The sequence below is a fragment of the Crocuta crocuta genome, unplaced genomic scaffold (genome assembly GCF_008692635.1).
Source record: "Crocuta crocuta isolate KB4526 unplaced genomic scaffold, BGI_CrCroc_1.0 scaffold196, whole genome shotgun sequence".
NCBI classification, from domain to species: Eukaryota; Metazoa; Chordata; class Mammalia; order Carnivora; family Hyaenidae; genus Crocuta; species Crocuta crocuta.
In genome coordinates, this window is record NW_027531026.1 from 4,894,122 (window position 1) to 4,908,384 (window position 14,263).

A 14,263-nucleotide genomic window follows, 5' to 3' on the forward strand; every position below is an offset into this window, starting at 1 on the left:
GCCAGTAGTATTCAAACTTAAGTGTACATAGGCATCTCCGATGGGGTGCTTAATAAGATGGATTTCCGGGCCCCCCCACAAGACATTCTGAGTCTGTGGTTTGGACTGGAGTCTAAGAACCTGCATTTGTACCACCTATCCCAGCTATTGTCCACGCAAGTGGTCCATGGGCCACGGCTGGAGACCTCCCCTGCTGTCCTATTGCTGTCCATGTAGAATCCTGGAGAGGAAAGATAAATATGACTGCTCAAGAATCTGCATTTTAACCGTCTGTCCTAGGACCTTTCAAAGCGTAGTGACAGGCTGAAAAAACCATGGCATCTAATCAGCAACTGAGATGGCAGATAATAACGTCTTTATGAAGTGTTCCCTGGTTTTTACAGTAAGTCACTCAGGCCGGCACATAATGCCAAGTTCCAACCTGATTTGCGTCATTGCACTTGTGGGTTTGTGCCAAGAGTAGCTATCAAACATATTGAAAAGATAACCTCAGAAAAAGCGGGATAAAAATAAGATGCAGGCTTAGCAAGACAGAAGCAGAATCTGAGCGGAGGTCATCTATAAGTCACCGTGGAAGGACGGTGTTCAGGATTTGTTCCAACAAGCCTTTGATGAAAGAATTTGATTAGTGGGCTATTTAGTTCTTAAAGTCAAAGGAAACAAAGGCAGTCGGTCTCTTCCCTGCTTGGTCGCGATTCAAAAGCTGTGAAGTATGCCCTGCTCTGCTGAAAGCGACAGGGCAGGTCTGGCGTGCAGGGAAGGAAGGACTCGGGGAGCCGGCGGCTGCAAGGACAGGCGAGTGGGAGCCGCTGACGGGGAAATCCGCTGGCAGCGCGCGCGGTGAGTCAGCGCTGAGTCACGCCGGGCGCTACGTGCCGGCCAAGGCGGCGCGGCCCGGCCCCGACCCGCGGCCGCTGTGGGCCGAGCCAGCGGCTTCCTGCAAAACCCTCCACGTGCCGGAGCGGGCGTCACCTCCTTCGCCCGGCGGGGCCCCCGCGGTCACACACTTGCCTGCAAGCACGGCCTCGCTCCATCCTGGTGACACGCAGGATTCAGCGCAGAGGGGAAGAGTCACATGTGACGCTTGGTTCGCTTGGTTACAGAGTGGCGGCGGATGCTTCAATCCCATGTGTTTCCTCAAAACTGAGATTCCAGTTGCTCTGGCTTTTTTTTTTTTTTTTAACGTGTTTGTTAGGTTCTTTTCTTTTTTTCTTTTCTTCACTTTTCTCTTTCTTTCTTTCTTTTTTTTCCTGGCATGGGAGTAACACGCTGATCTTTTCTTTAAATAGTTTCCAGTATTTTAAATGAAACACAGGAAGAATGGATTAATAAAACATGTGTTGAAAATTATGCATCAAATCGTCACACTGCTTTGCAGTCTAAAATTACCATAATGTGGCTACAGCTGTAGCTTTGAATGCTGGGTAACTGGGGGGGAAAGATGTATTAACTCTGTTGTGATTTGCCCATTGTTAGTCTCAATAGAAAAACAAATTTTTTTTTTCAATGCTTTATTTCTAGGGGAGAGAGAGAGACAGCGCGAGCAGGGGAGGGTCAGAGAGAGAGGGAGTCACAGACTGAAACAGGCTCCAGGCTTTGAGCTGGCAGCACAGAGCCCGACGCGGGGCTCGAACCCACGAACCGCGAGATCATGACCCAAGCGAAAGTCGGAAGCTTAACCGACTAAGCCACCCAGGCGCCCCAAGAAAAACAAATTTTTGCTATTTTGTCCAATCACCTTTTCTAATAAATAAGTTATTCTAAAGACTGGAAACATATTTGATAATAATTCGGTATGGAGTTACCAAGGAACAGGAGAGCCATATTTTTTATTTTCTATACCTTCACTAATATCCAGTTGTCCTGACATACAAATACTATTTTGTTGGTCTTACAAATTATTAATGGTAATATATAATATATAATATAAGTCGATTGCAGGTATTATGTCACTAAGTGTAGCTGGTGAGTGAGAGAGTCCTTGTATAGGTGGGGTAATTCTGATTTTGAGGCTGATTTTCAAGACAGAGTCCGGTTGGGTCTTCAGAAGTTGTGCCGGCTGTTGCCAGTTGTTCTTTGGAAGAATTATATCCCTTTTTATCCTGTGTGTGTGTGAGATGATGCAAAACCTTTGAGAGTTCTTGTATTTTGACAGCTTTTCTTGAAGAGAAGGAGACTGAAGTAATTAGAGGTTGAACTAACCCACAAGGTTACAGAGAAGCATGTCTGCCCAACTTTTTATAAGGGAACGCTACCAATCAGATAAAATAAGGAAACTTGAAAGTAGATGCTGAGAGTCCAGAAGAACAAAATGAGTTAGAAATGGATTCTAATATACTTCCATAGTTTACAGCCAGAAATATTTACATACAACCTTTTAAAAAAGGGCATTTCAGGGGCGCCTGGGTGGCTCAGTCGGTTGAACATCTGACTTCGGCTCAGGTCATGATCTCACAGTCCATGGGTTTGAGCCCCTCATCGGGCTCTGTGCTGACAGCTCAGAGTCTGGAGCCTGCTTCACATCCTGTGTCTCCCTCTCTCTCTCTGCCCCTCACCCACTCACTCTCTGTCTCTGTCTCTCAAAATAAAATAAAGACATAAAAAAATTTTTTAAAAGGACATTTCAAATTATTCCTGCATAAAATATTTAAAAGCTTAACTAAGCATTCATATCATTTGATGTTAAAAAAAAAAAAANGGACTGTACCAGTTTACATTCCCACCAACAGTGTAGGAGGGTGCTGTGGGTTTTTTAAAAATGTTTATTTATTTTGAGAGAGAGAGAGAGCAGGGGAGGGGCAGAGAGAGAAAGAGAGAGAGGGAGAGACAGAAAATCCCCACCAGGCTCTGTACTATCAGCACAGATCCTGATGTGGGGCTCAAACCTGCAAACTGTGAGATTATGACCTGAGCCGAAATCAAGAGTCAGACACTAAATAGACTGAGCTGCCCAGGTGCTCTTTAAGCAACCGCAGTCTCTTATTCAAAGAATCAAGGGTGAATGTCGTCACTAAAGCAACTGCATTTTATGAGAATTATTTGCTACAATGGTTTTCTGTTTATTTCCTTTTATAAATCCACTCAGTAATCTCTGAGGTTTTCAGTACTAGATTCTGGAGACTGAAAAATGGACAAAACAGACAAGCCCTGATCATAGGGGTTATGTTCTGGTAGGGAAAACAAACATTTCAAAAAGTTATGCAGCAAACGATTTGAATAGGTTTCAAAAATTCTGAAGAGATTGATAAGTGCTGGAAAGGAAAATTCATAATGTGCGATCTTAGAGAAGAGCAGAGGGAATTTATTTTGATAGTTAGATCAGAGAAAACCTCTCCTGAGTAGGTAACATTTAAGCTGCAATTTGAAAGGTAAGAAGGTTGCGTAAAGTGGGGGGAATAACGTTTTAAGCAGAGGGCACAGCAAGTGCAAAGACCTTGAGTTGGGAAGCACGTTGGCTTGTTCAAAGAACAGCAAGCAAATGAGGGCATGGGTAACATGATGTGATGTCTGAGCGGTAAGGAAGCCAGATCCTGCAGAGCCTTGAAGGCCATAACAAACAGTTTGGATTATTTGCTCCCTAAAATTGGCAGTCATTGAGAGGTTTTCAGCAGGGGGTTCCAGGATGTGAGTTACATTGCTCAGAAGACTGCTCTGTGTTGAATGCCTTGCAAGAGACAGGAATGGAGTGGGGGAGCCAGTAGCATAGGTACGATGGTGGAGAATGAAGCTGATTCGGGGCAGGGTAACTAGCAGTATAAATAAAGAGAAGTGGAGGAATCTGAGAATTATGTTGGAGGTAGAAGAGCCAGAATGAGCTGATGGATTGGAGTGAGAGTCAAGAGCATGTGAGTTCAAGGATGACCTCTACTTTCCTGGCTATTGAGCATTTGGGAAGTCACAAGTCCTTGGTGTTTTTCTGGCCATATTTACAGTCAAGAGTTCAGACTCATATGTGAACATATGTACACACACACTTGTGAAAATAGAACACACTGAGAGGTAAGGTAGATAATAGAAATGATTGAGTGTGTGCCTAGGTGAAAGCCCCGCACTTAATGATGCTCATTTCTACCTCTATACTTTATACAGGCTGTTGTGAGGAACATAATGCCATCTCTTCTCCTCTCCCCTCCCCTCCCCTCCTCTCCTCTCCAATACACTTTCATCTTAATGCACAGGTAAAGTCCCATTTTCTCTCCCTCCCCTCTCCTCCCTTTTCCTCCCCCCCCTCCTTTCCCCTTCCCTCTCCTCTCCAATACACTTTAATTGTATGCACAGGTAAAGTCCCATTTCTCTCTGAATTCACCACTAACACTGAGGTCAAATGGATCTCACTGCAGGATCTTGTAATGTACATTCACTGCCCATGGATAATTCTTATGACACTTGAACTCTGGCCATGTCACATGTATATCCCAATGATTTACATATTTCCTAAATATCTCTCCAACTCAACTGTAAACCTCTTGAGACCAGAGACAGATTTTCATATGCCCATTATAACATGCACAATATTTGGCAGGGTGCCCTGAACGTAGAAGGGCCTCAACAAACAGCAGTGTAATTAATCAATGGCGTTTTTACATGGACAGTAACTTGATGGCATAGTTTGATAATCCATATATTTAGTGTCCAAGAGATTAGGTCACAAGGAGATAGTACTCTGACCAGATCATGGAACTCATAAAAACTTGCAGAGTATACATCACACATATGTGGGTTCAGTGACCTTGGACAAGATCCTTAATGTCTGGGCCTCCATTTCTCATGTAAAAAATGAAAAGGTTTAGGCCTTGTGATCCCAGGATTTCTTTTTTAAAACCAGAGTTAATGAATATTATTAAAAATGAGATACTGAACTAAATAAGCACCATTGATAGCCTTTTGTTTAATTTTTGTAAAAACATCTTCATGAGGTTAGGTGGTGGTATTCCTATTTTCACAGATAAGTAAACTAAGATAGAAGAAGTTTAAGTAACTTGCCCAAGGGTACTCAACTACCAAGCAGCAGGATAGAATTGGATTGGAATGCAAAGCCTGAGATCTTAATCGCACAGCCATTCTGTCTCATTTCTGCACTCTTCATTTTTATAGAGAGGCCGTAAATGAGAAAAGTTAGGTATTTTACCCAGAACTTCATATCTAGGAATTGATAGAGATAGACTTGGATTCCAACATCAGCTCTCTTTTCCTTATGATATACTGTAGGTATCTATTTCATCAAAGAATATTCAGTTTACGGTCGTTCCAGTCTATTTCAATGAGTATATTGGTACTGAAAAGAATTTAGTAATGAATACAGTCAGTTGTGTTTGTTGAATAAAGAACTTCTAGTTTTGAAAAGTTTTGAAAAATACCTCGGGCTTCATCAATGCTAAGCAGAAGTCAGTGAAAAGGCACGTACCAAGAAATATAGAATCATTGTAATGTTCACCTGAAACTAATAAGATGCTGTATGCCCACTGTATCTAAAACAATAATAGCAATGTATACACCACAAATGGCTTCTTCCTTAATTTCTTTTACCATGCTAACAATTAGCAGATTACTCATGAATGTAGAGTTAGAGAGGGGAACATTTCCTAATATATAGTTCTCTCATTTAGAGATCTATGGTAGTCCATAGAGGAACAGACTTTAAAAATCTTTTCCTGGGGCGCCTGGGTGGCTCAGTCGGTTAAGCGTTCGACTTCAGCTCAGGTCATGATCTCACGGTTCATGGGTTCGAGCCCCGCATCGGGCTCTGTGCTGACAGCTAGCTCAGAGCCTGGAGCCTGCCTCAGATTCTGTGTCTCCCTCTCTCTCTGACCCTCCCCTGCTCACGCTGTCTCTCTCTCTCTCTCTCTCTCTCAGAAATATAAACATTTAAAAATAAAAATATTTTCCTGTTTTAAAAAAGCATCTTTAGACATTAAATACAGGCCAATTAAATATAATAAGAACATGAGAGATCTGGCCACTGTGTTTAATAATGTGATGATACAAGGCTTCAGTAAAGTTTATTACTCAGTGATAATGAAAAACTTTCTAGATATAATGCACCAAAGCCTCCGCATACACTGGTCATGCTGTACCTAGGAGAAACAAAAACACCAGGAGGCCAATTCTGGTGCCATAATAGTGACTGGTAGGAGACTTTAGAGATGGGAGAGTTTACCTCTCAGAGTGGTACCACTCCTCTGCTACTAACTCTTTTTCTCCTTGACAATTAGTACTTAACACAATGTGACTGTTCTCACCCTCTGGAAATTTTCCCTTTGTTGGCCACTGTGGACAGCTTGTTACCTGGTTTCTACTTTGTTGATGTAAGGAGGAAAAATAGCTTTTTCATTTACATTTCTGAGTTCTCGGCTGGGGTCCCTGTAACAAAAGTCTGATGAGAAAGAAAAAATCTTACTCCTTTATTTATTATCCGTTTCATGTGATATGGGAGCCTTGTAAGGAAATGGAGACCTGAAGATGTTAGACTTGAGCGATTTTAGGTTAGCTTTGGCAGAGTGGAAGGTCATGGGAAAATGAGATAGGGCCAAAAGGGGTATGAGTTTTGTGTGTGGTAAACTGGGGAAACAGCAAGGCCTGTTCGTTTATATTCCTCTCGGCATCTTGGAGATAAGGATGCATCTTTCTTCCAGGAATGAGGAGGTCAACCCTCACAGGTTTTATGACCTGCCTTAGGGGAGGGTCAGAGATTCCTTCCTACATTTGCTGTTTCTCAAATTCAATATGCCACAGTGTCCTATTTTGGGGTAGTGTGTCCTGAACTCTGTCAGTATTTAAGACCAATCGCCTACAGTTTAGGAGACCACAGTTTTGTTTTGTTTTGTTTTGTTTTTAACCAAAAAAAAGACAAGTACCTGATAAAGTTTCCAGTAACATAATTGTGGGTATACAGCTGGATATGAGAGGTGGCAGTCATTAATATATGAACTGGTCTTTTTAGGCAGTTTACTGAGAACAGTAGAAGAATATCAAGTATATCCCTTCTTAATCAGATTGACATGGAGAAATAACACAATTCACTTTATTTTTATTTCCAAAAAAGAATAAACATGGCTCTCTGCCCTAATTAAAATTGTGATTTAGATCATCCCAGAACCCACTTTTCTTCAGGCAAGGAGAATCCCTAAAGGATATTGCCCACAAAATGCATAAGGGAATGGCCATGGACCCCCACTTGAAGGAGTTTGTAATGTACTTTAGGAAACAAAGTCAGGAGAGAAATTCTAGGGCTTACTATGACTATTCTTGACTATGCTCTGTCCCTCAATCCCCATGATATGATCTTGCTGGGTGCTCTGTGAGGCCACACGTAAACCCCACTCAACCTTCTTATCCCTCAGCTCTGAGGTTGATGAGGCCAGCATTAACATGATGAGGGCCTTCCTGGGTCGGGGTGGGGAGTTGGGGGTGGGGGTGCCTCTGTGAGGAAGAAACAATACTGAATGGCAGGATCTACACAGAACGATGATGTTGGTGATGATCTCAACACTCGTCTCAAACCAGGATATTCCTAGATCTTCTCTGGGATTTTTCACAGCCAAACCAAAGTCAAAAGCTGGCACTCATCCCAGTAGACCAGGACTTGCTTTCAAGTCTCCTCAGCAATTCCACGGACCCAGAGGAAACTTGAGTGATAGGGAAAAAACAATCTTTCCTGTGGCTTCCAATGTCAGTGAGTTGCCTTTAGAGTTAAAAGTGATAATCTGCAGCTTTGGATGTGTTTATTCCACAAGTGTGTACAACGTATATTTTTTTAAGTGTGACTGGAGAATGAGTCATCAATATTTGTAGCTGACTTCTGAAGAATATGGGAATTTCTGGATACCCTGTTAATATGTACGTTTGCCAAGGAACATGTATTCTGATTAATAATTATATGAAAACACAGTTCTGCTTATAAAGTATTTGCCAAAGGTTTATATATGTACAACTTTTACACAATATAATTAGATGAAGTAAAACATCTGTGGGTGAGGAGCACCTAATTCAGCTGACATCTGGCAACTTGCATTTCTTGGTTTTGTCTGGCCAAGCCTGTGCCTCTCACCTACATGCTTGGGAGGATAGAAGCTTTTCTCTGATGGAAAACGTTGTTTGCTTCAGGATCTAGAAAGACTCAAACCAAAGTGAATGAATGATGAGTCTGACTGAAAATCTAGAGGCCCACAGTGAAAATGCTAGTCTCCACTGTTTATATTAATAAAGGGTGTGGCTACAGTAAATAGCAAACAAACTGATTCACCATATGAATAAAACCATTGGTGGTTAATGATAATCACAGCATTAGCACAGTGCTTGGTTCTTCAACAGTGCAATCTTTAGATAATACATAATATCCCTTTCAGGCAAAATGGTACAATATCATTATCCCCCTCTTAAAGATAACTGAGTGGAGAGAATAGATGCTTTGAGGCTATCCAAAAATCAAGGAAAGACTTTATAATACCTCTTCTGCCAGATACAGCCTGGGCTCCTAGCCCCTAGGGCTGTATTGTTTAGTCCCTGTGTTGCTTTATTACTGGGGACAGGGCTTTCTGCAGGCTTTGCACTTTGATAGCTTTACTGGGTGGAATTAGGATTGCCCACTCACCCTTTAATAAGAGGTATAGGAAGTTTAAGCTAGAGGTGTGGTGAGGCATCTTGAATGCTTTGCCCAGTAAAATCTCTCAGATCAGAAGGAAGCCCCAGAGATGTTGCCAAAGATATTGCTACTACATCATATATGTTGAAATGTAGTAAATACTTGGTTGCTATATAAGGGCTTCCCTATATAAGGGCAGCTACAAGGCTGAGTCTTTTATTTTTTATTTTATTTCTTTTGAGATTTTTTAATTTGAGAGAGAAAGAGTAGGAGTGGAGAGGGGAAGAGATAAAGAGAGAGAGAGACAGAGACAGAGAGAGAATTCCAAGCAGGTCTGCACTGTCAGGATGGAGCCTGATGTGGAGCTTAAATTCACAAATCATAAAATCCATGACCTGAGTCAAAATCAAGAGTCACACACTTAACTGACTGAGCCACCAAGGTGCCTCCAAGGCTGAATCTTTTAGAGGAGACTTCAGGATGCCATGCACAAAGTAATGCTCTTCAGTGGGTATTAGGGTGAAGCTCAAGGGTGCTGGGTCTCTGAAGATCTTGGCAAAGGGGAAACGAAACATAAGCCTTTGGGCCACCATACTGTTACCAGAGTGAAAGGGGAAGGGGGTGCGGCTGGGAAACAGATGTTCCCTCTAAATCTAAAGTTTAGATTTCCATCTTGGCTCAAAAGGAATTTTCCCTCAGATTTCCCCAAATCTAGAGGTATATATCCCTCCCTGAGAACAAACTCAAAACTAAATAAATAATCATGTGAAAGAGTTTAAACACCGCCATCAAAGACCTGTGCATGAATGTTTTCTCAGCCTCTAAGCATTTACAGTTTTAGTAGCTGGATGTGTTGTGCTTTGTATATAACAGTAATTAAATCTTGCCAATCAGAAGTTCAGACTTATAGTTGAAATGAACAAATGCATGATAATTATTATTGTTGTCATGATCATGGTAAATAGCATTTATTAAGGGCTCACCACATGCCCAGTCTTAGGGTAACCGGTGTATCTCATTTAATCCACACAATGAGCCTACATGACACTATTATTCCTAGTTTACTGAAGCAAAATCTTGGATCAAGAAATTTGCTTAAAGTCATCTAGCTGTTAAGTGGATTCAAGATTCAAGCCCAGGTTTGTTTGCCTCCAGGGCCCATGATATTATGAAAAAATATAGATGCAAATACTTGTTTAGTCGTGCCTGCACAACTGTGTGTATAGATAGTGGGCATGAAAATTCCAGACATGGACTCTGGAATGCTCGTCTGTAGCTTTGTTTCTCTATCCCTGATCTTAGCCTGGCTCAAGAGCCCTCCTTCCACTGCCCATGAAACCCTGCATTTTGTGAATGTAAAATTAATTAATTAATTAATTTTAAGCAATGCTCAAGAGCCCTATTTCTACTGCCCATGAAACACTACATTTTGTGAATCCAAAACTTTATTCATTTATTTATTTTTAAGTAATGCTCACTTAGCACAGGATTGCTCTTTCTCTGTCTTCTCCCCTCCTCTCTTTTAGGGATGAGATAGTGAAGGGAGAAGGAAAGTGGGGCATATGTATCACCCTGACGTCAGGTGGGAATGGAGCCCTTGGTCTTCTGTCTTCCTCTATCCTTGTTGGCCTTGAAGTAGAACCCAATATGTTTGGCTCTGCAGGCCTCTGCTGCTGATGCTCAGAGTTCATAATCTGCAGATGTCATGCTCAGGCATTCTTTATCCTCCTCATTCTACCCCAGGCTGCTTTGGGTCCCCTGGGTATTTTCAGCCACCCCTTAGGTCACCCTCCGGTCCCTCCCTGGTCTGCTGTGCTCTGTTGCCACACCGGATATGACCTTTGAAAGGTCTTGGAGTCTCCTCAGGCTATCCTCTGAGAATAGAAGCAAAATTCCCTGCAGTCTCCACCTCTGGTTTTCCTGAGTCTTTATGGGGTTTCTATTACTCCCTCTCAGAAACCCAGGCAGCACGTAGGCCCTGCTCAGATCTCCCTTTGAATCTCTCTCTTCTTCAGGCAGGAGAAAATTTTATCTCCTATCTCAGTGGTGGGAACACTAGCCATTTTAGAATCTCTGTCTTCTTCAGGCCGGAGAAACCTTTATCTCCTATCTCATGGTGGCAATACTAACCATTGTACCAACGCTGTGGCTTATAATACAAATTCTCTGGTGCTCTGGCTCCATTAGGCTCTTAGTCTTAAGAATTTTTTTTTTGTTTTACTTTTTTAAAGTTACCTATTTTTGAGAGAGAGTGAGAGAGAGAGGGAGAGTGCACGAGTAAAGTAGGAGAAGAATCCCAACTAGGCTCCTTGTCACTGTGGAGCCTGATGTGGGTCTCGAACTCAAGAACGGTGAGATCATGACCTAAGCTGAAACCAAGAGTCAGATGCTTACCAACTGAGCCACCCAGGTGCCCCTCAGTCTTAAAACGTTTAAAACATCCTTTCTTCTCTTAGAAGTGTTGCTTTTTAAGACAACTCTATTTCCCTTTAGAAAATCTACTGAGTACTTTAATTTACTTCTTTAGTCTGTATCCTTCCTCTTTGGAAGCATTCCTTTCCCTAACCTACAGGTTGATGTCGACAAAAAAGAACATTTAACATGGTCTCAAAATAGTCACTCACTTCTGTACAGAGATATATGATTGTAAACAGTAAATTTTTCTAATTGTCTTCTGTAAGAGAAGTGTCTTCACCTTAAATTCCCCTATAAATTTGCATCTTTTACTCTCTTCTGAACGATAGTCAACATATATTACCTGATAATGAAATAGAATTATCATGCAAGAAGATACTATACTATATTTTTATGATTTGCAGTATACTTTCATTAGCAGAAAAGCAGTGTGAAAGTGCTGAAAGTGTGAAAAGCAGTATATTGTGTGTATGTGTGTGTGTGTGTGTGTGTGTGTGAACAACTAATTAGGCTACAGTTTTGCACTTATAATTGCTTTATTTATTTCTTTAAACATTTTTTAAAACTTTATTTATTTATTTGGGAGTGAGAGCGAGAAAGCCAACTCCTTGCTGTCAGCATGGAGCCCAATGCAGAGGGCTCGATCCCACAAACCATGAGATTGTGATCTGAGCCAAGATCAAGAGTCAGTCACTTGACTGAGCCCCCCAGGTGTCCCTATCATAACTGCTTTTTGTGCTAAAAGCAGTGTAGAAGTGAACCACGAAATTTTAGGCACTGATATGTTTCATAAATCTCATTGCATTCAAATCACTGACATTTTAAGCTAAATCATGTAATACAAACTCCTTCACATATTTCCTGCTAGCTAGTTAAAATCAGTCTGACCCTGGACTGTTTTAGGCTCTGACACATAAGTACCTGAGTCTTGGCTGTCTGACTTATATCTGAAAACCAGATGTTCTTTGTGTCAGTGACCACGCCTCTGTGGCCTGGCCCAGGTCCTGGATGCCACACCAGAAAGCTCTCTTCCATCATGAGATCACAGTCAGCACATGGAGCCAGGCTAGGAGAGACAAGAGCAGAGCCAGTTCTATCTACACCCCATCTGACTGCCATTAGCACACATTTTTAGTAGAGAACATTGAGAGACCATTTTTTAAAAAACAAAACAAACCCCCAAAAGGCACAAACCCTTGGAAACACTTATATACATATATGTCTGTTGCATGTGTTTAGAGAAAGGTCCACAAAAGCACACCAAACTGCTACCAGTAATTGGCTTCATAGAGTGGGATTTTAGAGGGTGATGAGGTAGACTTCTCCCTTCAATTTATGCAACACTGTCCTATCCTGATTTTCCCCCCTTTAGTAGAGTCTACATTGTAATTTAAAAAATATATTTGTATGAAGGTAACCGTCAGAGCCAGCATTGTAAGGGGACAGGTTCTGTCAGAAGCGTAGGCCTGGAGGTGTTTCTTCCTTTCGGATGCAGTCAGCTTTGGAAACCACTGCTGTAGAAGCATTTGGTTAATGCAAAAGGAGCAAGGGAGAACCATGAGCCCTTTACTCTTAAGAAAGATGGGACAAAAGGGCAAAGGAGAAACTTTCCGGTATACTTTGGAGAAGGAGGTCTGAAGTCTACAGGCTACAGCCTGACCCTTCTCAAATACATGCCTACCCCAGCTGAGTAGGGGCAGGCTTAGCATAGAAGTCACATCTTGATTCTGTCTCAATAGTGCCTCTGCTCAGTCACCCAGAAATCCAGTATATTAATGAAGTGAAGGATGTGTGGCAAGCCCTCCTCTGCAGTTGGGACACAGCCCTGGCACACCTCCTGGTGACATGTGCCACTCCTGGAATGCTGGGCCACTACACCCTCAAACTAACTTCTGGCTGAACTGGGGGTGTCCTGGTTCCAACGGAGATGAGGCTTCAGTCCCAGTTTTCACACTTGAACTTTTGGTTCAGGAGCAAAAGCCAAAAAAATGCAACCTACCGTGAGCAACAGCCAGGATGTTGATACTGCCAGACGATTCCTGGCCCAGTGGACCACCGCCTCCTACTTTTTGGACCACGAAGATACACCAGAGACCAACTTCCCATGATTCAAGGCCTTGCTGACAAATCACTGACCCAGCCAGATTTCTTCCTTTGCTAGAGTTACTACCTGGTAATGAATTGCACACTTTGCAAAGTGTGTTAATACACTTATACTAGCAAGATATGGAAGAAATACATGCAAGCTTTACTTAAAAGTGATGGCCCCGGGAAAGAGAAGAGTTTTAGGGGAGGTGAGACTTTATTTTTAGTACCATTTCTGCTCTAACAAGCTTCAAACTTTATATAATAACTTACTACCGATGTGTGATTCATCAAGCATCATCACAATTGTAGCGTGCTGGTATCCCTTTTCTGCACAGAAGTGTTAAATGGACAGGACTTACAAGGCTATTATAAGGCCCCAGCTGCAAGGAAGAATCATTCTTGATCTACATGGAAACGTTGACTATGACTTGAATGAAATCAACATGATTGTGTTTCCCATGAATCAAATGTGGTATAAAAAAGGTGAGAAGACTCTGAGACTGTTGGAAGAATACATAGTGAGAGACTCTACAATTACAATAGTGAGGATGGTCTCCAGCTTCCAGATCTGGCAACCAAACAATATGCATTTTATTGCCATAGAATCTACTTATGCCACTTTATATTTAATCACCAGATTTTCTTTAAAAAATAAACTTGTGTCTTCATTTGCGTTTAGTCTTTTTTGAAAATAAGGAATCACAGAAAAGTTGACTGGCTGAAGTTTACCAAAAAAATGCTTAATAGGGGCAAACTGGAAACACATCTGACTCCAAACAAAGTACGTATTTTATTTCACCCACCTGCCTCCAAGACTGTTTTTTTCCAGACAGTTATGTTTTATTGCTGCTATTCTTTTGGAACTTGATTTTTTTTTTCCTTTCCTCCTTGCTTACCCACTATCATTGGGCTATCTATACTGTACCAGAAATGCTCAACAGAAAGTGGGAAAACACACAGAAACTTGGAAAGCATGAGCAGGTTAACAGCTAAGTACCGTCAAAAGTCCTCATAAGTGCTCAGACAAGTGGAACAGGAAAAAACAAAGATTGGGGTTTTTTTTGTTTACAGTTATATTAATTGGCTTTTACTTCACAATGAGAGCATAGCATTTAAACTTTAAATCTGGGACTATAATAAGTTAATAACTATACTTTTACATCCTTCCGGTTTCATCTG